Source organism: Pongo pygmaeus, chromosome 6 (assembly GCF_028885625.2).
Source record: "Pongo pygmaeus isolate AG05252 chromosome 6, NHGRI_mPonPyg2-v2.0_pri, whole genome shotgun sequence".
NCBI classification, from domain to species: Eukaryota; Metazoa; Chordata; class Mammalia; order Primates; family Hominidae; genus Pongo; species Pongo pygmaeus.
In genome coordinates, this window is record NC_072379.2 from 138,388,113 (window position 1) to 138,410,793 (window position 22,681).

Here is a 22,681-nt window from a genome sequence, read left to right on the forward strand (position 1 = left end):
CTTGTTGCCCAGGCTGGAGTGCAATGGTGCAATCTCAGCTCACTGCAACTTCTGCCTCCTGGGTTCAAGCAATTCTCCTGCCTCAGCCTCCCGAGTAACTGGGATTACAGATGTGCACCACCACGCCTGGCTAATTTATTTTTAGTAGAGATGGGGTTTCGCCATGTTGCCCAGGCTGGTCTCGAACTCCTGGCCTCAGGTGATATGCCCGCCTTGGCCTCCCAAAGTGCTGGGAGTATAAGGCATGAGTAATCCTCCCCGCCCTACCCCTGCCAGGCTTGTTTTTTAAACAAAGACTTTCTTACCTATGATTATTAGACCTAAAACCAATATACCTTTATCTTTTCCAAGTTCCCTTTCCCCTCCATGTTACATTTTAAGCATCTATTTTTAGTGATAGCTTTCAACATTGGCCTTCTGAGCCATCGTCAAGTATGCATTACAATTTCCACAAACACTTTTGCCATTTGATGTCATAAATTCTTTCAAAATGGTTTTTAGGTAATGATTATGTACATCATACAAGTTTTTCCAAATAAATGCTGGTTATAATTGTTAAATGTTTATAGTTTTTTGTTTTGTTTTGTTTTTTAATGTAAGGTCTTGCTGTGTCACCAAGCTAGAGCACAGTGGCATGATGTTAGCTCACTGCAACCTCAATGTCCTGGGCACAAGCGATCTTCCCACTTCACCCTCCCAAGGAGCTGGGATTATAGGCACGTACCACCATGCCCAGCTAATTAAAAAAAAAAATTTTGTAGAGGCCACATATGGAGACTCATGCCTGTAATCTCAGCATTTTGGGAGGCCGAGGCAGGCAGATCACTTGAGGTCAGGAGTTCAAGACCAGCCTGGCCAACATGGTGAAACCCCATCTCTACTAAAACACACACACACACACACAAATTAGCCGGGTGTGGTAGCACACACCTGTAGTCTCACAGCTATTCGGGAGGCTTAAGGCACAAGTATCATTTGAACCCGGGAGGCAGAGGCTGCAGTGAGCCGAGATCGCAACAGAGTGCGATCCAGCCTGGGCAACAGAGTGAGACTTCATCTCAAAAAAACAAAACAAAAAATTACTGGGCATGATGGCACATGCCTGTAATCCCAGCTACTCCGGAGACTGAGGCAGGAGAATCACTTGAACCCTGGAGGCAGAGGTTGCAGCGAGCTGAGATGGTGCCACTGCATTCCAGCCTGGGCGACAAAGAGTAAAACTCCCATCTCAAAAAAAAAAAAAAAAAATTGTAGCGATGGAGTCTTGCTTTATTGCCCAGGGTGGTCTCCAACTCCTGGGCTCAAGCAATTCTCCACCTCAGCCTCCCAAGGTGCTGAGATTACAGACATGAGCCACCACATCCAGCCCATTTATGGATTTTTTAGCTTTAAAAATCTAAGTAAATATTACATATTAAAAAAAAAACAACCCACATACCTAATGTGGATGTTCAGCTGTTACGGCTATCCCAGTTGTGAAACCACTGAAACATGTCCCTTCAACTGGTAAATTAGCTGCTGCCCTGGGCTAGTTGAGTGCCTGCCCCCAACGCACGACCAGCAGGCACAGCCAGGAACCTCCAGAATTAGTTCACTTACCACATGCTATACTGACTTAAATAGTTCGAAACGCATTCTTGTTTGTTCTGTATCTGAAAAAGCAGAGGCTATTTGATGCAATAATGATTTTCTTTCAAAAATGGTTTTTAGGTAATGGTTATCTACCTTTTTAAGTTTTTTCAAATAAATGTGGGGTTTGTTTTTTCTTTTTTTTTTTTTTAAGACAGGGTCTCACTCTGTTGCCCAGGCTGGTGTGCAGTGGCGCAATCTTGGCTCACTACAGCCTCAACATCCTGGGCTCAGGCGATCTTTTCACCTCAGGCCCCTGAGTAGCTGGGACGACAGGTGTATGACACCATGCCTGACTAGTTTTAGTAGAGACAGGGTTTCATCGTGTTGGCAGAGCTGATCTCCAACTCCTGAGCCCCAGCGATCTGCCTGCCTCAGCCTCCTAGAGTGCTGGGACTACAGGTGTATGCCACTGCGCCCGGCCTACATCATGATTTTATTATATCTTGACTGTTGATAATTAAAATTTCCTGGGGTATAAATAAGGCAATATGAAGTTGCCCTTTCTCAGTATTTTTCTTTGTACTGCCTGTTATTTGAAAAAGCATTTTGTCCCTCAGGGGAGTTAGGAAAGTTTAGAGAGCTGAGAGAACAACAGGGTTTCCCTGGGCAGAGGCTGAGTAGGGGAGAGCAGGCAGGGGTCTGTCAGCAGAGTAGTACTGGGGCCATGCATGAGTGGGGCCTTGGGGGCTCTAGGGTCAGCAGGCAGCACACTGGCACGTTCTCCAGGTAGCAGCAGAAACATTAGGGTGTTAGAGGTTTGGGGTCTGTAGGCATATCTGGGGATCAGAACAAGCTAATGGCCAGCATTGGAGAGTTTAGGCTGAAGCAAGGCTTTGAGACTCACAGAATTGGGCTGTCAGTCAAGCAGGGATCCAAGAGATGGGGCCAGCCAAGCAGAAGTCAAAGGCTGGTGCCAGCATCAAAATCTGCTCTGATGCTCCTTTGGGAGACTGATTCTTCAAGTCTCAAATGCTGTTCACACCTGTCTCTGGATGCTGTTGGCTACCTGTAAAAGAAAATACACTCAAATGGGCTTAAACTCTGAAGGGACCTTAGCAGCTTGTGTGATTGAGTTGCATGCCAGCTCCATATCTTGGACTAGCACCTGAGCCCTATACCCATATGAAGAGAAACCATTTCGTCTTGTGTCTCTTAAGAGCAAGGCAACTTTTCCCAGAACCTCTCCCAACCTTTTTCTCACATCTCTCTCCCTGGCACAGAGACCTACATAGACGATGCTCGATGAGTGTGGAATGAATGAATGAAGTGCCTCATCTTTTCCAACATACGTTAACCCACACGATCTCATTTGATTCATATAGCAATCCTGTGGTTACTCGAAGGGACCGTATTCTATCACCATCATGCCTGTTTTTCAGAGTAGGAAGCTGAGCCATGCTGAGTGACTAATAGGACAGAGTCAGCCAACACCTTTTTGATTCTAAGTGAAAGGTTCTTCCTGGTGTAAAGTATTGTGACAGGTAGGTCTCAGCTGGGAGTGGCAAGAAGGGAGCAACAGAAATGTCCCTTACAAAAAAGACTGAAATGAATGAAGCAGGATGATAACTGCAAGTACTGTCCCATTTCCAGCACGTTTTATTCTAGTCTCATAGTATCTCTCAAGCTGATTGTAACAGATAAAAAAGCCGATAGTTATCCAAATAACATGGTATATAGGAGTTACCATTTTTTGTTTTTTGTTTTCAGACAGGGTCTCAGCATGTTGCCCAGGCTGGGGTGCAGTGGTGCCCATGGCTTACTACAGTTTTGACCTGGGCTCAAGTAATCCTCCTGCCTCAGCCTCCTGAATAGCCCCGCCCCCACCCACCACCCTCCTGCTCAGCTAATTTTTGTTTTAATTTTTAAATTTTTTTTGCAGAGATGGGATCACACCATGTTTCCCAGGCTGGTCTCAAACCCCTGAGCTCAAGTGATCCTCCTACCTTGGCTTCCCAAAGTGCTAGGAGTATAGGCATGAGCTACCCTGCCTGGCCAGTTACATTTTTTGATTTCTTGAAATTTTTGTTCAGAAAGTTTGATACAAGTTACTTGAAATCAATACGACAGTCTACTAGGTAATAAAATACAAAGGAGACTGAAGAGATGATAATCAGTAAAAAGGGCTTGAACTCTGATTGGATCTTTGTTTAAAAGGCTGGAATAACTGGAGAAATTAGGATATGGATTGAATATGAATTTATTATTGATTTTATTAGGTATAATGGTGGAATTGTCATTACATAGAAGAATATTCTTAGGAGATAAGTGCTAAAGTATTTAAGGATGAAGCATCTGGATGTCTGCAGCTTACTTTTAAATAGTTCAACAATTTGATAAACACATGAAGAGCAGGTGTAACAAACTGTTCACTGTTAGGTCTAACTAGATCACTGGTTTTTCAACTTTTCTGTATTTTTGAAAATTTTCACAAAGTTGGGGGGAGGAACTCTTAGATTTCCCATTTAAATAATCACTTTAGGCCAGGCGTGGTGGCTCACGCCTGTAATCCCAGGCTGAGGTGGGTGGATCACGTGAGTTCAGGCGTTCAAGACCAGCCTGGCCAACATGGTGAAACCCCATTTCTACTAAAAATACAAAAATCAGCCAGGCGTGGTGGCGCGCACCTGTATTCGCAACTACTCAGGAGGCTGAGGCACGAGAATTGCTTTAATCCTGGAAGTGGAGGTTGCAGTGGGCCGAGATTTTGCCACTGCACTCCAGCCTGGGTGACAGAGCAAGACCCTGTCTCAAAAAATAATAAATCATCACTTTAAGTCGTTCTTTTCTGGAGGCCATATATATGGGTGTTTTTAAGGCAGGGTTCCTCAAAATACGATCTCTAAACATTCTGAATCAGAATCACAAAAGAAAATATTCAGATGGCCGATGAGCACATAAAAGGAGAATCACCATCATCGGTCATTATGAAATGAAAGTTAAAACTGCCGGGCGCAATGGCTAATGCCTGTAATCCCAGCACTTTGGGAAGCTGAGGCAGGCAGATCACCTGAGGTCGGGAGTTCGAGACCGGCCTGACCAACATAGAGAAACCCCATCTCTACTAAAAATACAAAATTAGCCAGGTGTGGTGGTGCATACCTGTAATCCCAGGTACTTGGGAGGCTGAGGCAGGAGAATCGCTTGAATCTGGGAGGCAGAGGTTGCGGTGAGCTGAGATTGAGCCATTGCACTCCAGCCTGGGCAACAAGAGCAAAACTCTGTCTCAAAAAAAAAAAAAAAAAAGTTAAAACTATGAGATCCCATTACACATCCACTAGAATGATCAAAAGTAAAAAGACTGAGAGCACCTAAGTATGAATGAAGATGTAGAGCAACCGGAACTCATATTTGCTAGTGGTGTGGTAACATGGTACAGCTATTTTGGAAAACAGGCAGCTTCTTACAAATAAGCATATCCTTACCATGTGACCCAGCAATCCTCCTAGGTGCCCAAGGGAAATGAAGACTTATGTCCAATCAAACACTTGTATTTGAACATTCATAGCAGCTGTATTCATAAGAGTGGAAATATCCATCAATTAGAAAGAGATAAACAGGTGTGGTGGCTCACCCCTCTAATCCCAGCACTTTGGGAGGCCGAGGCAGGCGGATCACTTGAGGTCAGGAGTTCGAAACCAGCCTGGCCAACGTGGTGAAACCCTGTCTCTATTAAAAATACAAAAATTAGCTAGACATGGTGGCAGGTGCCTATAATCCCAGCTATTTGGGAGGCTGAGGCAGAAGAATCGCGTGAACCTAGGCGGGTGGAGGTTGCAGCAGTGAGCCGAGATTGCGCCATTGCACTCCAGCCTGGGTGACAGAGTGAGACCCTGTCTCAGAAAAAAAAAAAAAAGAAAAAAAAAGGATAAATTGTGATATATCTCTACAAAGGAAGGGATTACTGACACAAGCAGCAACATGAATACCTTTAAAACATGCTGAGCTAATAAAAGCTGAGCTAAAGGAACGAGACACAAAAGAGTACACATACTATACAATCAATCAATTCTCTTTATGTGAAATCCTAGAACAGGCAAAACTGGTTTCTAGGGACAGAAAGCAGGTTTGCCTGGGGCCGGAGCTCAGGGAGGACCAAGGATTGATGGCAGAGAGGGAACGTTCTAGCGTGTTGGAAATCTTCCATATTTTGATTGGCAGTAGTTACATGGGTGCCTACATTTGTCAAAAGGGAGTCTTAAAATGGGTACACTTTCTTCATTATGCCTCAGTAAATCTGATTGAAAATATATACACTTTTTTTTTTTTCCTGTTGGCAGTATGGACTCTTCTAGGCAGGGTAGCTCAAAATGTGGCTTCTGGACCACCAACCAGCATCACAATTACCAGGAAAATTGGGAAAGACCTTGTTTGGGGACCCCCATCCCATGCCTGACCTACTGAAAAACCAAATATCCAGAGCTGCTCTTCTGTGGCCTGCGATCCGCTAGGCCAGCCTGAGTCAGAGCCCGGCCTCAAAAGCTCCACTACATAAGCTGGGGCTGGTGGTAATGTTGAGTGTCAGTTTCAAACAATAGCAGCTGGCAGTGCCTGGTGGGAAGAGACTAGAAGAAGTAGAGGAATTCCATGCAGACCAACCTACTGTGTAGCTCTTCTCTTCAAACTTCTGCTTGTAGAAAGCAAAAGATATGCTCTAAAGTAGAGGTTGAAACTCAGAATTTACCTTGGTGAAAGAAAGGGTTAGAAGCTATTTTTAAAAAGCAGTCGCAGGAAGCATTTCTGAAGTCAGAACTTCTCAACCCAGGCTGTACACCAGACTCTTGTGGACCTTTTAAAACATCTAATTTATATTTTTGCCAAAGGAGACATGAATATGGTGTTTTTTAAAAAGGTGGAGATGGTTTTAAGTTTGTAAATGTGTGTTTTTTATTTAAAAAAATCAGTCCTGACCAGGCACGGTGCCTCACGCTTGTAATCCCAGCACTTTGAGAGGCTAAGGCAGGAGGATTGCTTGAGCCCAGGAGTTCAAGCCCAACACCGGCAACAAAGGGAGATCCTGTCTCTACAAAATATTCAAAATCTAGCCACGCACAGTGGCCTGTGCCCGTACTCCCAGCTACTTGGGAGGCTGAGGCGGGAGGATCACTGGCGCCCAGGAATTGAGACTGCAGTGAGCTGTGATCACACCGCTGCACTCCAGCCCAGTCGACAGAGAGGGACTCTGTCTTTGAAAAAATAAAAATAAAAAAAAAAGTCTGCCTGCAGCCTAGTCTCACTGTAAACTGATTCCTCTTTGGAGGGAGACATTTACAAAGTTTAAATTATATGTAGGCAAAATACACACTCTTGAGAGTACAGCTTGATGGGTTTTTATGTATGTACAGTCATTCCTCGGTATTTATGGGGGATTGATTGCAGGACCTCCCCCCCCCAATTTTTTTTTTGAGACAGAATCTAACTGTTCCTCAGGTCTGAGTGCAGTGGCACGATCTCGGTTCAGTACAGCCTCCGCCTCTGCTTCCTGGGTTCAAGCGCTAAATCTGAGGGTGCACAAGTCTCTCATACAAAATAGTGTGGTATTTGTACATAACCTATGCATATCTTCTGTATACTTTAAGTCACCTCTACATTACTTATAACACCTGATATAATGTAAATGCTATGTAAACAGTTGTTACATTGTTTGTATATTATTTGTATTTTTTTAAATGATTTTTTCCCAAATATCTTAAACCCAAAGTTGGTTGAATTCACCAACGCAGAATCCATGCACAGGGAGGGCCAACACCCAACTCCCACACAGATCAAGATACGGACCATTTCCAGCACCCTATAAAGTTCCCTGATGCTTCTTCCAAGCTAATAGTCCCCGCTTCTCAAGATAATCACTATTCTGACTTTGGACACCACTGGTTAGAACCACTTTAGGTGCTTTCTGCGGTTCCTTCTTGTATTTGTTTTCATAGTTCTAAATAATGTTTATACTGCTGTTTCTTGGCTTGCCAACTTGGGACAATAGTAGCTTTCTCAAATAGCAGACCAGACTTTCACTCAGTCTCCATCCTCACCAAGTAAAGCAAAAATGTTCCAGATTTCCAGGCCCTGGGATCACCCCTACCACTACCTCAGCTTACTCAGATTGAGTCCTGCACCTGGGAGGAGTCTGAGTACCTGCGGTGCTTTTTTTTTTTTTTTTTTTTTTTGGAGATATAGTTTCTTTCTTGTTGCACAGGCTGGAGTACAATGGCCCAATCTCGGCTCACCACAACCTCCACTTCCCGAGTTCAAGCGATTCTCCTGCCTCAGTCTCCTGAGTAGCTGGGATTACAGGCATGTGCCACCACACCTGGCTAATTTTGTATTTTTAGTAGAGACGGGGTTTCTCCATGTTGGTCAGGCTGGTCTCGAACTCCCGACCTCAGGTGATCAGCCTGCCTTGGCCTCCCAAAGTGCTGGGATTACAGGCGTGAGCCACTGCACCTGACTTTTTTTTTTTTTTTTTTTTGAGATGGAGTCTTGCTGTGTCGCCAGGCTGGAGTGCAGTGGCACGTTCTCAGCTCACTGCAACAGAATCGCTTCACCTCCCGGGTTTAAGCGATTCTCTTGCCTCAGCCTCCTGAGTAGCTGGGATTACAGGTGCCTGCCACTACACCAGGCTAATTTTTGTATTTTTAGTAGAGACACGGTTTTAACCATGTTGGCCAGGCTGATCTCGAACTCCTGACCTCAGGTGATCCCCTGCCTTGGCCTCCCAAAGTGCTGGGAGCACTTCGGTGTGAGCCACCGCGCCCAGCGTCACCTGCATTTTTTTAACCTCACAGGCGATTCCAGCCAGCACCTGGCCCTGGGGAGCCCTGAGCCTGTGGTACTTGGCCCTGAGGTTAGGAGGAGCTGAAAGGCTCCTGATGGCCCAGACACAGGATGTTTGCTGTGAGGAGCTTGGAAGTTGAAACAGAATATGTTCTCTGACTGCCAGGTTAATTTACAGTTGGAATAAGAAGCAAGCCGTGAGAATCACTAAAGTGTTTCTAAGATTTTTATTGCTTGTCAAGTACATCCTTTAGGGCTCCGTATCTAAATATTTAAGATTCCAGCTTTGCTCTTATCAGAGCTCAAATGTGGCCACAGTTCTCCCACCCTTTGCCTGGTCATAATTCAGAACCAACTTATCATCATGGTTTGTTCTCATTCTCATTCTCCTTCTCTTACTCCCAACCAGTGACACCCGGGCTTCTGCTTACAGCTGGAGGCACTGGCCACCTACTTTCCCTCCTTGGCTGGGAGCATCACAGCCAAACCCCTTTACACAGCAGTCATCTTGATGAGTTGCTGGGGCCAAAGCCTGCCCTCCCTCCCTCTGTAAGCAGTATGGATTCCTTGTGGCCTTCTGAGCCCTCTCCTTGCTACTCAAGAGTTTCCAAATCAAAAGACTTGCAGCCTGTTCCTGTTTTTAAAAAGTATTTATAAAAGCTGAATGTCAATTTTCTACTTAGAGTTATAAATAGAAGCAGATGCTCTGGTTTGTTGATCAGCACGCTGTGTTCTTACAGGGGAAGTCAAAGAATCCAAAGTGTGCTTGGGAGCATAGAACTAGCGCAAGAGGGCGCTAGCGAGGCGGTGCGGCGCGGGCGGCCAGGAGCTAGGGTTTGGAAACACTTCGGTTTGAGCCCTGAATCTGCCACTTAGAAGCTGTGTGCCCTTGGGCAGCAATAATGCATTTACCAAAGTCAGACTAGATAACCCCAGCGCTGAGGGGTTATCCAAAATCATCTCTTCATCCTTCACAACAATAAATCTATAAGCTAGAAGTTACCATCTCCAGACTTACAGATGAGATTGCTGAGGCTTAAAAAAGTCAAAAAGGTACTCAAAGTATCATGATAGGGCCTGGGGGAGTCGAACGCAGTTTAGATTAACCCCAGGACCTACTACTTTATTTTTATTGCGTTTATTCAAAGGCAAAACCTGTAAGAGATGCCTAAAACTGATAATGGCTGCCTTTAAAAAAAAAAAAAACTTTGCGATGTAATTTTCCCACAATAAAATTCACCAATTTTGGCTGGGCGCAGCGGCTCACACCTGTAATCCCAGCACTTTGGGAGGCCGAGGGGAGCGGATCACTCGAGGTCAGGAGTTCGAGACCAGCCTGGCCAACATGGTGAAGCCCCATCTCTACTAAAAACACAAAAAATTAACCGGCATGGTGGCAGGCACCTGTAATCCCAGTTACTTGGGAGGCTGAGGCAGGAGAATCGCTTGAACCCTGGAGGTAGAGGTTGCAGTGAGCCAAGATTGCTCCACTGCACTGCAGCCTGGGTGACAGAGCGAGACTCCGTCTCAAAAAAATTCACCGATTTTAAGCATACAGTAAGTTGACAAGTGTATCCCACCATTGCAGTCATGACGTACAATAGTTCCATCTCCCCACAGATTCTCTCCCGGCCTCTCCCAATCGTCTCCTCAAACCTCTGGCCCCAGCAACCACTGATGTCTCTAGCATGAGCTTTATCTTCTCTAGAACGTTATATAAATGGAGTTATTGGCATACAGACTTTCGTGCTGACTTCCTTCCCTTAACACGATGCTGCTGAGACTCACCCGTGCTGTGTGCCACATTCCACCTTTTCACATTGAGTAGAATCCATTGTAAGGGTGTCCTACCACTTATCCACTTAAAGCCATGTGTTTATTTGCTTTTTGTATATCTTTTTGGTGAAGTGTCTATTCAGATCTTATATAGGGCCTGTAATCTTTTTTTTTTTTTTTTGAGATAGGGTCTCACTCTGTCACCCAGGCTAGAGTGCAGTGGCGCAATCTTGGCTCATTGCAACCTTCACCTCACATGTTCAAGTGATTCTCCCATCTCAGCCTCCCAAGTAGCTGGGATTACAGGTGCGCACCACCATACCCGGCTAATTTTTGTATTTTTTAGTAGAGACGGGGTTTCACCATGTTGGCCAGGCTGGTCTCGAACTCCTGACCTCGGGTGATCTGCCCACCTCAGGCTCCCAAAGTGGTGGGATTACAAGCATGAGCCATTGTGCCTGGCCGAGTCTTTACTCTTAACCCGCACACTCTACCTGCGCATTTTTTTCCTCGAGTCTCATCTATTAAATGGAAATAAAAACGCAAGCATGGAAGAAGACTGCTGTTGTTCCGTCTGTCCTTCCTCCACTGTCTAGGGAACCCCCCCCACACCTCTGCAGTCACACGAATGTTTTAGTCAATGTGGACGTTTCCACACTGGTAACCGTGACAGCTTAGTGGTCCAGAGGCGCCTGAGCCTGTTTAAAACAATCCCAGTCCTTCCTTGGGACTGGTTTCTAGCTTGGACTGGCTGTTCTCTTGAACTAAGGATGTCGCGAAAGTTGACAGCTGTTAGTGGCCATGTGCTGCCATGTTCTCCAGTAGCAGATGAAGCTGTCCACCGCAGAAGAGAGTGACCCAGGCACAGGAAGAGTGGTCGAGGCAAGACAGGAGGAGGCTGGCTCCAGCCAGTCCCAGACCCAGTTGTATCCCTACTCTTGGCCTCTCTGAGGCCCTCCTGAGTCTTCTAATTATTTCTCTTTCTTGTGTAGACAGCTTGGAATTGGGTTTTTGTTACTAAAAGCCCAAAGAGTCCAAACTAACCCACTAATGTACTGGGTCATTGTGGGAATTCCATGCACTCTATACATAAACTGCTCACACACACTACCTGGGGCATGGCAGAGTCACCACAGATGGTGACTACGACACTGCCAGGTGGACAATCCCAGCTAGAATGGCCAGGCACTGGGTCCTGCTGCCTTCACTTCACTCGGTGTCCTTGGATCCTCACAGCCTCACCCGGACCGTGTGTGCAAGGACCTTACGGGTTTGAGGCGAGGCCAGAGCTTGACTTGACGGGACGGGACAAAGAACAACTTAAGACCCTGTGAAGTGGGAAATACCATCTGTGAGAAAGATGCCACTATGCAGAACTGACAGACCCAGCCTCTAGACTCTTCCTACAGATATTCAAGAAATGAATGATTTGGCCAGGCGCAGTGGCTCATGCCTGTAATCCTAGCCCTTTTGGAGGCCGAGGCAGGTGGATCACCTGAGGTCAGGAGTTCAAGACCAGCCTGGCCAACGTGGCGAAACCCATCTTTACTAAAATACAAAAATTAGCCAGGCATGATGGCGGGTGCCTGTAGTCCCAGCTACTTGGGAGGCTGAGGTGGGAGAATTGCTTGAACCCAGGAGACGGTGGTTGCAGTGAGCCAAGATTACATCACTGTACTCCAGCCTGGGCAGCTGAGCGAGACTCCATCTCCAAACAAAAAGATCCATCATTAGTTTTTTGTTTGTTTGAGACAGAGTCTCGCTCTGTTGCCCAGGCTGGAATACAGTGGCATGATCTCAGCTTACTACAACCACTGTCTCCCAGGTTCAGGCAATTCTCACGCCTCAGCCTCCTGTGTAGCTGGAATTACAGGCATGTACCACCACACACGGCTAATTTTTTGTATTTTCAGTACAGATGGGCTTTCGCCACATTAGCCATGCTGGTCTCCAACTCCTGACCTCAGGTGATCCACCTGCCTCGGCCTCCCAAAGTGCTGGGATTACAGGCGTGAGCCACCACACCCGGCCATCATTAGTCATTTTTCTACAAGTTATTAGCCATAAATTGTGAAACATTCACAGGAGGGATTGTGTGTTTGAGATAAACTCTGGTCCAGTTCTTCGCCTCTCCCTGCATCCATGCCCTTTGCCACCTGAGCCTGCAGCTCCATCTACTCCAGGACCAGCTGTACTTCCCCACCCCTGCCCGCTGAGTTTGGCTGTTTCCGTGGCTCCAGCCAGTGGCCTCTTGGGGAAAGGATGGTGTGTCAGTTCTGACCTAGGCCTCAGAAGGCCTTGCGTGTTTCTTTCGGCTCTCTTGCCATTGTCATAAGACTATGCCCATCTATCCCAGTAGCTGGAGGACAATGAAGGACACACAGAACAGGGCTGCTCCAGCCAAGGCCAGGCTAGAGAAGGCCAACCAAGCCAACTTGCAGATGTAGGGGAGCCCAGCTGAGATTGGTGGAGCCAGCCAAACGTGTATTGTTCAGAAATGCAATTTTATTTATTTTTGAGATGGAGGTGTCTCACTTTGTCACCCAGGCTAGAGTGCAGTGATGTGATTGTAGCTCACTACAGCCTTGAACTCCTGGGCTCAAGTGATCCTCCCACCTGAGTAACTGGGACCACGGACATGTGCCACCATGCCTGGCTATTTTCTTTGGTATATACAGGGTCTTGCTTTGTTGCCCAGGCTGGTCTAGAACTCCTGGGTCCAAGAGATCCTCCTGCCTTGGCCTCCTAAAGTATTGGGATTAGAGGCGTGAGCCACTGCACTGGATCAGAAATGCAATTTTAAATGAGATACCATTATACACTGATCACTAGGGCTGAAAGTAAAAAGACAACACCAAGTGTTGGCGAGGACTTGTAGCACCTGGACTTTCATGCATTGTTGGTGGAAATAGAACATGATACACCTTCTTTGGGAAACATTTTGGCAATTTTTTTTTGAGATGGAGTTTCGCTCTTGTTGCCCAGGCTGGAGTGCAATGGCACGATCTCAGCTCACTGCAACCTCCGCCTCCCAGGTGCAAGTGATTCTCCTGCCTCAACCTCCTGAGTAGCTGGGATTACAGGCATGTGCCACCACACCCGGCTAATTTTGTATTTTTAGTAGAGATGGGGTTTCTCCACATTGGTCAGGCTGGTCTCAAACTCCCGACCTCAGGTGATCCGCCCCCCACCACCGGCCCCACCTCAGCCTCCCAAAGTGCTGGGATTACAGGCGTGAGCCACCATGCCCCGCTTGGCAATTTCTTAAAAGGTGAACTATATACTTAGCACCTGACCCAGTGATCCAGCCCCAGGAATCTGGGAGAAATGAAAACACTTCCATACAAGTACTTGTACTGACATGTTCATAACAGCTTAATTCATAACCACCCCAGACTGGAGACAAGACTAATGTCTATCAACTGGTGAATGGATAAACACATCGTAGTACTGTGTACCTATACAACAGAATGAGCTGCTCATATGTGCAACATGAATTTCCAGAAGCATTATGCTGCATGCAATGCACATGCTCTGAGACTCTACTTCTACGAACTCTACAACAGGGAAGATGGATGTGGTGGAACACATCAGGACAGTGTTTGTCTCTGGAGTGGGTGTGGGGGGCACGGGGAAGGGCCTTGAGGGAGCTTTCTAGGGTGCTGTTAAGGGGAAACAGTTCAGATGGTTGGAGCAGGGAGAGACCAGGGCGTGCAGTTAGAGGTGAGGTTTGAAAGGTGGGCGAGGCCAAGTGGCAAGGGCCTTGTGTGCATGATCTGATTCGGCTGTTATCCTGAGCAGAGCGGCCGACACTCATGGGGGTTCCAGGCTGGGCCAGAGACTCAGTCTTCCTCTTTTTGCCCAAGCTGCCATCCCTCAAGACACTTAGTAGTTCCCTGCTTCCTCCCCAATTTCCGGCAGGTGATACTCTGGAAACGTAAAGCTTGCAGGGTAACGTGAACCTCCTGGACCCCTGCCTCAGCACAGGAGGGGATGCAGATGTTGGTTGGGAATAGCGGACACAAAGGTGATGGGTTGTTTTCCCAGGACTGTCGTAACAAAGTAGCTCAGACTGGGTGGCTTAAACAACAGAATTTTTTTTCACCAACCTGATGCTTTTGTTTAAAAAATAATAATTAAAAATAATTTAAAAAAAACAAAAACCCAGAAATTTATTCTCTCACAGTTCTGGAGGTCAGAGTCCAAAACCAAGGCATGAGCAGGGCCGTGCTCCCTCTGATGGTGCCGAGGAAGGATCTGTTTCTAGGCCTCTCTCCTGGCTACTGGTAGCGTCAGGCGTCCCTTGGCTGTCTTCTCCCTGTGTCTTTTTTACATGATGTGCTCTCTACAGGCATGTCTGCCTCTGTGTCCAAATTTCTACTTATTTTAAAGACAGAGTCTTGCTCTGTCGCCCAGGCTGGAGTGCAGTGGCACCATCTTAGCTCACTGCAGCCTCCTCCCAGGTTCGGGCGATTCTCGTGCCTCAGCCTCCTGAGTAGCTGGAATTATAGGCGTGTGCCACCACACCTGGCTTTTTTTTTTTTTTTTTTTTGTATTTTTAGTAGAGATTGGATCTCCCTATGTTGCCCAGGCTGATCTCTAACTCCTGTGAGCCTCCCACCTCAGCCTTCCAAAAGTGTTGGGATTACAGGTGTGAGCCACCATAGCCGACTTAATTTGTGTGTTTTATAACAACACTAGTCAAATTGGATTAGGGCCCAACCTAATGATCTCATCTATTTTTTTAATAGAGATATGATCTCACTATGTTGTCCAGGCTGGTCTTAGACCCCAGGGCTCAAGTGATCTTTCCCCTTCGGCCTCCCTAGTAGCTGGGACTACAAGCTTGCACCACAGTGCCTGGCACGACCTCATCTTAAAAGACCCCATTTCCAAATAAGGTCACATTAATAAGTATTGGGAATTAGGACTTCAACATTTTGGGGGACACAATTCAATCTATAACAGCAGGCTCTATTTTAATATTACTTATTTATATGACCCTCATCTAGCAGTCTGTCAGCTTCAACTGACAACCATCAGTTGTGCAGATTATATTTCTTTTATAAGTGTATTGAGGCCGGCCATGGTGGCCCATGCCTGTAATCCCAGCACTTTGGGAGCCCGAGGTGTGCAGGTCACCTGAGGTCAGGAGTTCAAGACCAGCCAGGTCATCATGGCAAAATGCTGTCTCTACCAAAAAATACAAAAAATAGCTAGGTGTCAATCCCATTACTGGGTATATACACAAAGGATTATAAATCATGCTACTATAAAGACACATGCACACATATGTTTATTGTGGCACTATTCACAATAGTAGACTTGGAACCAACCCAAATGTCCATCAGTAATAGACTGGATAAAGAAAATGCGGCACATATATACCATGGAATACTATGCAGCCATAAAAAAGGATGAGTTCATGTCCTTTGCAGTGACATGGATGAAGCTGGAAACTATCATTCTCAGCAAACTATCACAAGGACAGAAAACCAAACACTGCATGTTCTCACTCATAGGTGGGAAGTGAACAATGAGAACACATGGACACAGGGAGGGGAACATCACACACTGGGGCCTGTCGGTGGGTGGGGGACTGGGGGAGGGATAGCATTAAGAGAAATACCTAATGTAAAAGTTGATGGGTGCAACAAACCAACATGGCACATATAAACCTATGTAACAAACCTGCACATTGTGCACATGTACCCTAGAACTTAAAAGTATAAAAAAAAATAGCTGGGCATGGTGGTGCACACCTGTGGTCCCAGCTACTTGGGATGAGGCAGGAGGATCCCTTGAGCCCAGGGAGGTAGAGATTGGATTGAGTTAAGATTGTGCCATTGCACTCCAGCCCGGGCAACAGAGCAAAAATAAGTGTATTCAATCTCTTGATTCATCTATTGAATAGGGCTCTCTTCTGGCTGCCACTTTCTGAACCAAGGCTGGCTGTTTAGACAGGCTGCAGAACACAGCAGAAGACTTCCTGTTTAAAAATGTCAGAATGCTGCTGCTTCTCTCCAAATCTACCCCAAAGCAGTAAGGAGAACAAGCAGCAGAAATCCAGACCTTGGCACTAAGGAAACTAGGAGACATCTGAAACCCTCAGCCATGAAAGTATGAGGAAGGGATGCCAACTGCCCTGGACGTTAAACGGATGTAAGGAGAGGGGCACGTCCTGGAGGCAGCCAGCTGAGCATAATTCTCCAAGGTCAGTGACACACCAGGGAGCAAAGCATGACAGGATGCTCAGGTGGGGACTTGCCCAGACCCAGGCAGGGAGCTGGAGTGAACACAGGTGGTGAGGCTGAATGCGGAGTCACACAGACAAGCCTTGTGTGAAGGAAGGAATCTGCGAGTGAGGTTGGGCGGAGAGGAGCAACTGTCCACCATGAGCCTGCATCCGATGAGCTCGGCGGACAGGAGGAGTGAAAGTTATCCACTCATGTGGATGCTGCTCTCCTAGAGCATAGCCCAGGCCCTTCAACTCCTGACATCTGGTGGTCTAGACTTGCCTCATTCAAAGATGACTGATAGGCCAGGCACAGTGGCTCACACCTGTAATCCCAGCACTTTGGGAGGCCGAGGTGGGAGGATGGCTTGAGTCCAGGAGTTCAAGACCAGACTGGGCTACATAGTGAGACCTCATGTCTACAAAAAATACAAAACTTAGCTGGGTGTGGTGGCTCACGCCTGTAATCCCAGCACTTTGGGAGGCCATGGTGGGCGGATCACTTGAGCTCCAAAGTTCAAGACCAGCCTGGGCAACATGGCAAAACTTTGTCTCTACAAAAAATACAAAAATTAGCCAGGCATTGTGGCACACACCTTTAGTCCCAGATACTCAGGAGGCTGAGGCAGGAGGACTGAGGGAGCCCAGGAGGCTAAAGTCGTAGTGAGTCAATATCATGCCACTATACTCCAGTCTGGGTGACAGGGTGAGACCCTGCCTCAAAACAAAACAAAAGCTATCACAGAGAGCCAGGCACAGTGGATGCAGCACAACTGAAAAGAAGTAATCCTGAAATCATAAAAAGGAAGAGCAAGAAAAAAAACAATACATTGGGATTGAGAAAAATAGTAAAGAACAAAAGAGAATGGACAAAAGTTTAAAATGAACACACAGAAAATGATAGATATGAAGATCCAAGAAGTACTATATACATTTAGTTAATATTCCTGGGGGCAAAAACAAAAATAATGGAACAGGAAAAAAATAATTTTTTTTTTTTTGAGATGGAGTCTTGCTCTGTTGCCCAGGCTGGAGTACAGTGGTGTGATCTTGGCTCACTGCAACCTCTGCCTCCCAGGTTTAAGGGATTCTCCTGCCTTAGCCTCCCGAGTAGCTGGGACTACAGACATGTCACCATGCCGGGCTAATTTTTGTATTTTTAGTAGAGACAGCTTTTCACCATGTCGGCCAGGCTGGTCTCAAACTCCTGATCTCAAGTGATCCACCCACCTTGGCCTCCCAAAGTGTTGGGATTATAGGAGTGAGTCACTGGCACCTGGCCAGGGAAGATATTTAAAGAAATAAAATAAGCCAAGAGGGCTTTCTAAAAATAAAATGACTTGATCAACATGCTGATAAGTTATATACCAAATCCTAGGAAAAAATGAAACAGTATTAGTCAGGGTTCTCTAGAGGGACAGAACTAGATGTTTAGAGGAAGTATGTATAGATGAGAGGGAGTTCATTTTTTGAGATGGAGTATTGCCCTGCCGCCCAGGTTGGAGTGCAATGGCACGATCTCAGCTCACTGCAACCTCCACCTCCCGGGTTCAAACGATTCTCCTGCCTCAGCCTCCCAAGTAGCTGGGATTACAGGTGTGTGCCACCACGCCTGGCTAATTTTTGTATTTTTAGTAGAGGCGGGGTTTCACCATGTTGGCCAGGCTGGTCTCAAACTCCTGACCTCATCCGCCCACCACGGCCTGAGAGGGAGTTTACTGAGAATTGACTCGTACTATCACTAGGTTAAGTCCCATGATAGGCTGTCTGCAAACTGAGGAGCAAGGAAGCCAGCAGTGGCTCAGTCCAAGTCCCAAAACCTCAAAAATAGGGCAGCCGACAGTGCAGCCTTCAGTCTGTGGCCAAAGGCCTGAGAGCCTCTGGCAAACCACTGGTATAAGTCCAAGAGTCCAAAAGCTGAAGAACTTGGAGTCTGATGTTCAAGTGCAGGAAGCACCCAGCACGGGAGAAAGATGAAGGCCAGAAGCCTCAGCAAGTCTGCTCTTTCCAGCTTCTTCTGCCTTTTATCCTAGCCATGCTGGAGGCTGATTAGATGGTACCTACCCATACTGAGGGTGGGTCTGCCTCTCCCAGTCCACTGACTCAAATATTAATCTCTTTTAGCAACACCCTCACAGACACACCCAGAACAATACTTTGCATCCTTCAATCCAATCAAGTTGACACTCAATATTAACTGTAGCTGGGATTACAGGTGCCCACCACCACGCCTGGCTAATTTTTGTATTTTTAGTAGAGATGGGGTTTCACCATGTTGGCCAGGCTGGTCTCAAACCCCTGAACTCAGGTGATCCACCCACCTCGGTCTCCCAAAGTGCTGGTATTACAGGCGTGGGCCACCGTGCCCAGCTGGTAATTCGGTTTAGATGAGGTCATGAAGAGGAGCCCCTATGATGGAATTAGTGACCTTATAAGAGACACTAAAGAGCTTGCTCCTCCTCTCTGTGCCACATGAGGACACAGTGAGAGGGTGGCCATCTGTAAGGTAAGAGAACAGCCCTCACCAGGAACGGACCATGTGGACCCCCTGATCTCAGACTTCCAGCCTCCAGAACTGGAAGAAAATACATTTCTGTGGTTTATGTTTACCTTGCACCCAGTCTATGGTATATCGTTATGACACCATGAGCAGCCAATGCAATATAAAAATAGTCACTAGTACAATGACACAAAACTCCCCAACTATAAGATACACACCCTACAGAGCAAACAGATTAAATAGTGAAATATTTTGAACATAAATATGCAGACAGCACTAAAACCAAACATATTTTCTCCTATCCATAAGTATAAAAATAGGCTAATCTTCCTATGAAGTCTTAGATTGAATAATGAAGCAAAACCAACATAAACTGTGGACAAGAGACGAGATTCACCCAAACACAGAGAGATTCAGGACAGTTCATCCCTTCCTCCTCCTTTCCACTAAGGGGAATTAAGCATTTCCTATGGGCTGGCACTATTTCTATTTTTTTTTTTTTTTTTTTTTTGAGTTGGAGTCTCTTACTCTTTCACCCAGGCTGGAGTACAGTGGTGCAATCTCAGCTCACTGCAATCTCTGCCTCCCATGTTGAAGTAATTCTCCTGCCTCAGCCTCCTGAGTAGCTGGAATTACAGGTGCCCACCATTGTGCTGGGCTAATGTTTTGTATTTTCAGTAGAGACGGGGTTTCCCCATGTTGGCCAGGCTGGTCTCGAACCCCTGACCTCAGGTGACCCGCCTGCCTCAACCTCCCAAAGTGCTGGGATTACAGGCGTGAGGCTGGGCTGGCATCATTCTAAGCACCAAGGGTGAATTCATGCATAGACAAATCCTGTCCTCGTGGAGCTTACGCATAACCAAGCACACGGATGATTTCAAAGCAGGTGATTTCAGCCATGGAAGGAGATGAAGAGGGAAGAAGTGACAGGTGGGCTTGAGAAACAGCTGGAGGGGAGCGAGCCCAGGGAAGAAGGGACATGAGGCCTGACAGGTGGCCGGGGACCAGATCTAATGTTCAGAAGAACGGCCCAGCCTGTAGATGTTTCTGGAATCGGCTTATTGATGGTATTTAATGCTGTGAGACACGGTGAAATCACAGGGGGCAGATGGATCGAGGGTTCTTAACCTTTTTTGGTTTCACAGACCCCTTTGGTAATCTGGCGAGGCCTATAGAGTCCTTCCTAAATTTTATATATATATGACGGAGTTCTGCTCTTTAAGTTTTATTTTTTTGAGATGGAGTTTTGCTCTTATTGCCCAAAGTGGAGTGCAATGGCACGATCTCGGCTCACTGCAACCTTCGCCTCCTGGGTTCAAGCAATTCTCCTGCCTCAGCCTCCTGAGTAGCTGGGATTGCAGGTGCACACCACCACACCCGGCTAATGTTTTGTATTTTTAGTAGAAACGAGGTTTCCATGTTAGCTAGGCTGTTCTCAAACTCCTGACCTCAGGTGATCCGCCCGCCTCAGCCTCCCAAAGTGCTGGGATTACAGGCGTGAGCCACCATGGCCAGTCTAAAATATTTTTAAAGTTGTGATACAGTTGATAGTGTTGCTACAAACTTAGAGGCTCAAAACAATGCAAAATTTGTACCTTACCACTGGGAGGCCAGAAGTCTGCAGTCTCACTGAGCCAAAATCAGGGTGTCAGCAGAGCCACGTTCCCCCTTGGAGGCTTGAGGGGAGAATCCATTCTTTGCATTTTCCAGGTTTTTTTTTTTTTAGACAGAGTCTCCCTCTGTCGCCCAGGCTGGAGTGCAGTAGCTCAGTCTTGGCTCACTGCAACGTCTACCTCCTGGGTTCAAGCGATTCTTGTGCCTCAGCCTCCTGAGTAGCAGGGATTACAGGTGACTGCCACCATCCCCAGTTAATTTTTTGTATTACAGAGTTTTGCCACGTCGGCCAGGCTGGTCTCGAATTCCTGACCTCAAGTGATCCGCCCTCCTCGGCCTCCTAAAATGTTGGGATTACAGGCGTGAGCCACCGCCCCCAGCCTCTTTTTCAGCTTCTGGAATCGTCCTGCAGTCCATAGCTCCTGGCCCCCTCCTCCTTCAAAGACAGAATGTAGCATCTTTGAGTCCTCCCTCCCCCAACCATCGGCTTCTGACACCCAACCTCCTCGTCCTCCGACATCAGCTCCTGACATTCAACCTCCTGCTCCTTCACCCCTTTGACCCGCCTGCCTCCCTCTTATAAGGACGCTTGTAATTACACTGGGTACACCTGGGTAACCCAGGCCCATCTCATCTGAAGACCCTTAATTTAATCACAGTAATCCTAAGAAAAAAAAGATTTTTTTAAAGCAAAAATTAATTAATTTAAAAAGAAAACTGCCTTTGGTCAGTGACAGCCTCTTCAGGTTGGTCCTCGGTTCTTTTGACAGGACCTGGTAGACTCTGAGCACTTCCTTGCCTTCCCTGCCAAACACATCAGTGGTGTTTACTCCAGAGCTTAGATGACAGCAAGTCCTTATTCTTTTAATGAAGTCAGCATAACATTAAAACCCAATAAAATAGCATTTGAAAGAGATAGCTTCAGATCAAATACATTTTAAATAGTCATGTGTCACTTAACAACAGGGAAATGTCTGAGAAATTTGTTGTTAGGCGATTTTATCATTGTGCAAACATCATTTAATTACACGACCCTATAGGTTAGAGCCTCCTACCCACCTGGGCCATATGGTATGGCCTATTACTCCTAGGCCACAAACCTGTACAGCATGTTACTTGTGAAAGTTGATCATATGACTTGGGGTCATTCTTTTTTTTTTTTTTTTTTTTTTGAGACAGAGTCTCGCTCTGTCACCCAGGCTGGAGTGCAGTGGTATGATCTCAGCTCACTGCAGCTTTCACCTCCTGGGTTTAAGCCATTCTTGTGCCTCAGCCTCCCAAGTAGCTGGGATTACAGGCACCCACCACCACACCCTGCTAATCTTTGTATTTTTAATAGAGACTGGGGGTTTCACCATGTTGGCCAGGCTGGTCTCGAACTCCTGACCTCAAGTGATCTGCCCACCTCGGCCTCCCAAAGTGCTGGGACTACAGGTGTGAGCCACCGCGCTCGGCCTTTTGAATTGGGCCATTCTTGTCAGACCCAGTTAAAACAGTTGAGAAGCTAGGGGGAAAAAGCACTTAGGGCACATAACACAGCTCCAAGAATGTAATTCTCTGCAAGCCTGGCTGCCGAAGCTGCCTGCTGTCACCTGAAACCAGTTTTATCTAATGGCTTCTGAAACAACCTGCTGCAGCTCTAAATCTAGTTTTACCTACTGAAGCCACTTACCAATCAGAGCGTGCCAGCTCCCCAACACTCTACGAGTGCTAATGGACTTCCTGGAAAAACAATGAATAACATTTCTCCTTTCTTTTCTTGTCAGACAGACAGGTCTGGCTCTGTCACTCAGGCTGGAGTGCAGGCGTACAATCATGGCTCACTGCAGCCTCAACCTCCTAGGCTCAAGGGATCCTCCATCTTCAGCCTCCCAAGCAGCTGGGACTACAGGCTGGGGGCCACCATGCCCAGCTTATTTTTAATTTTTTTGTAGAGATGGGGTCTCACCATGTTGTCCAGGCTGGTCTAAAACTCCTGGGCTCAAGCGATCCTCCTGCCTCTGCCTCCTAAAGTCCTGTGATTACAGGTGTGAGCCACCACACCTGGCCAACATTTCTCCTTTTTATAAAACCTCCTCTTTGTTCTTTGGACATATTGAAGACCAGTCAGTCTGTTTGTATGCCTGAAGTTGCAATTCTGGTATCCCAAATAACAT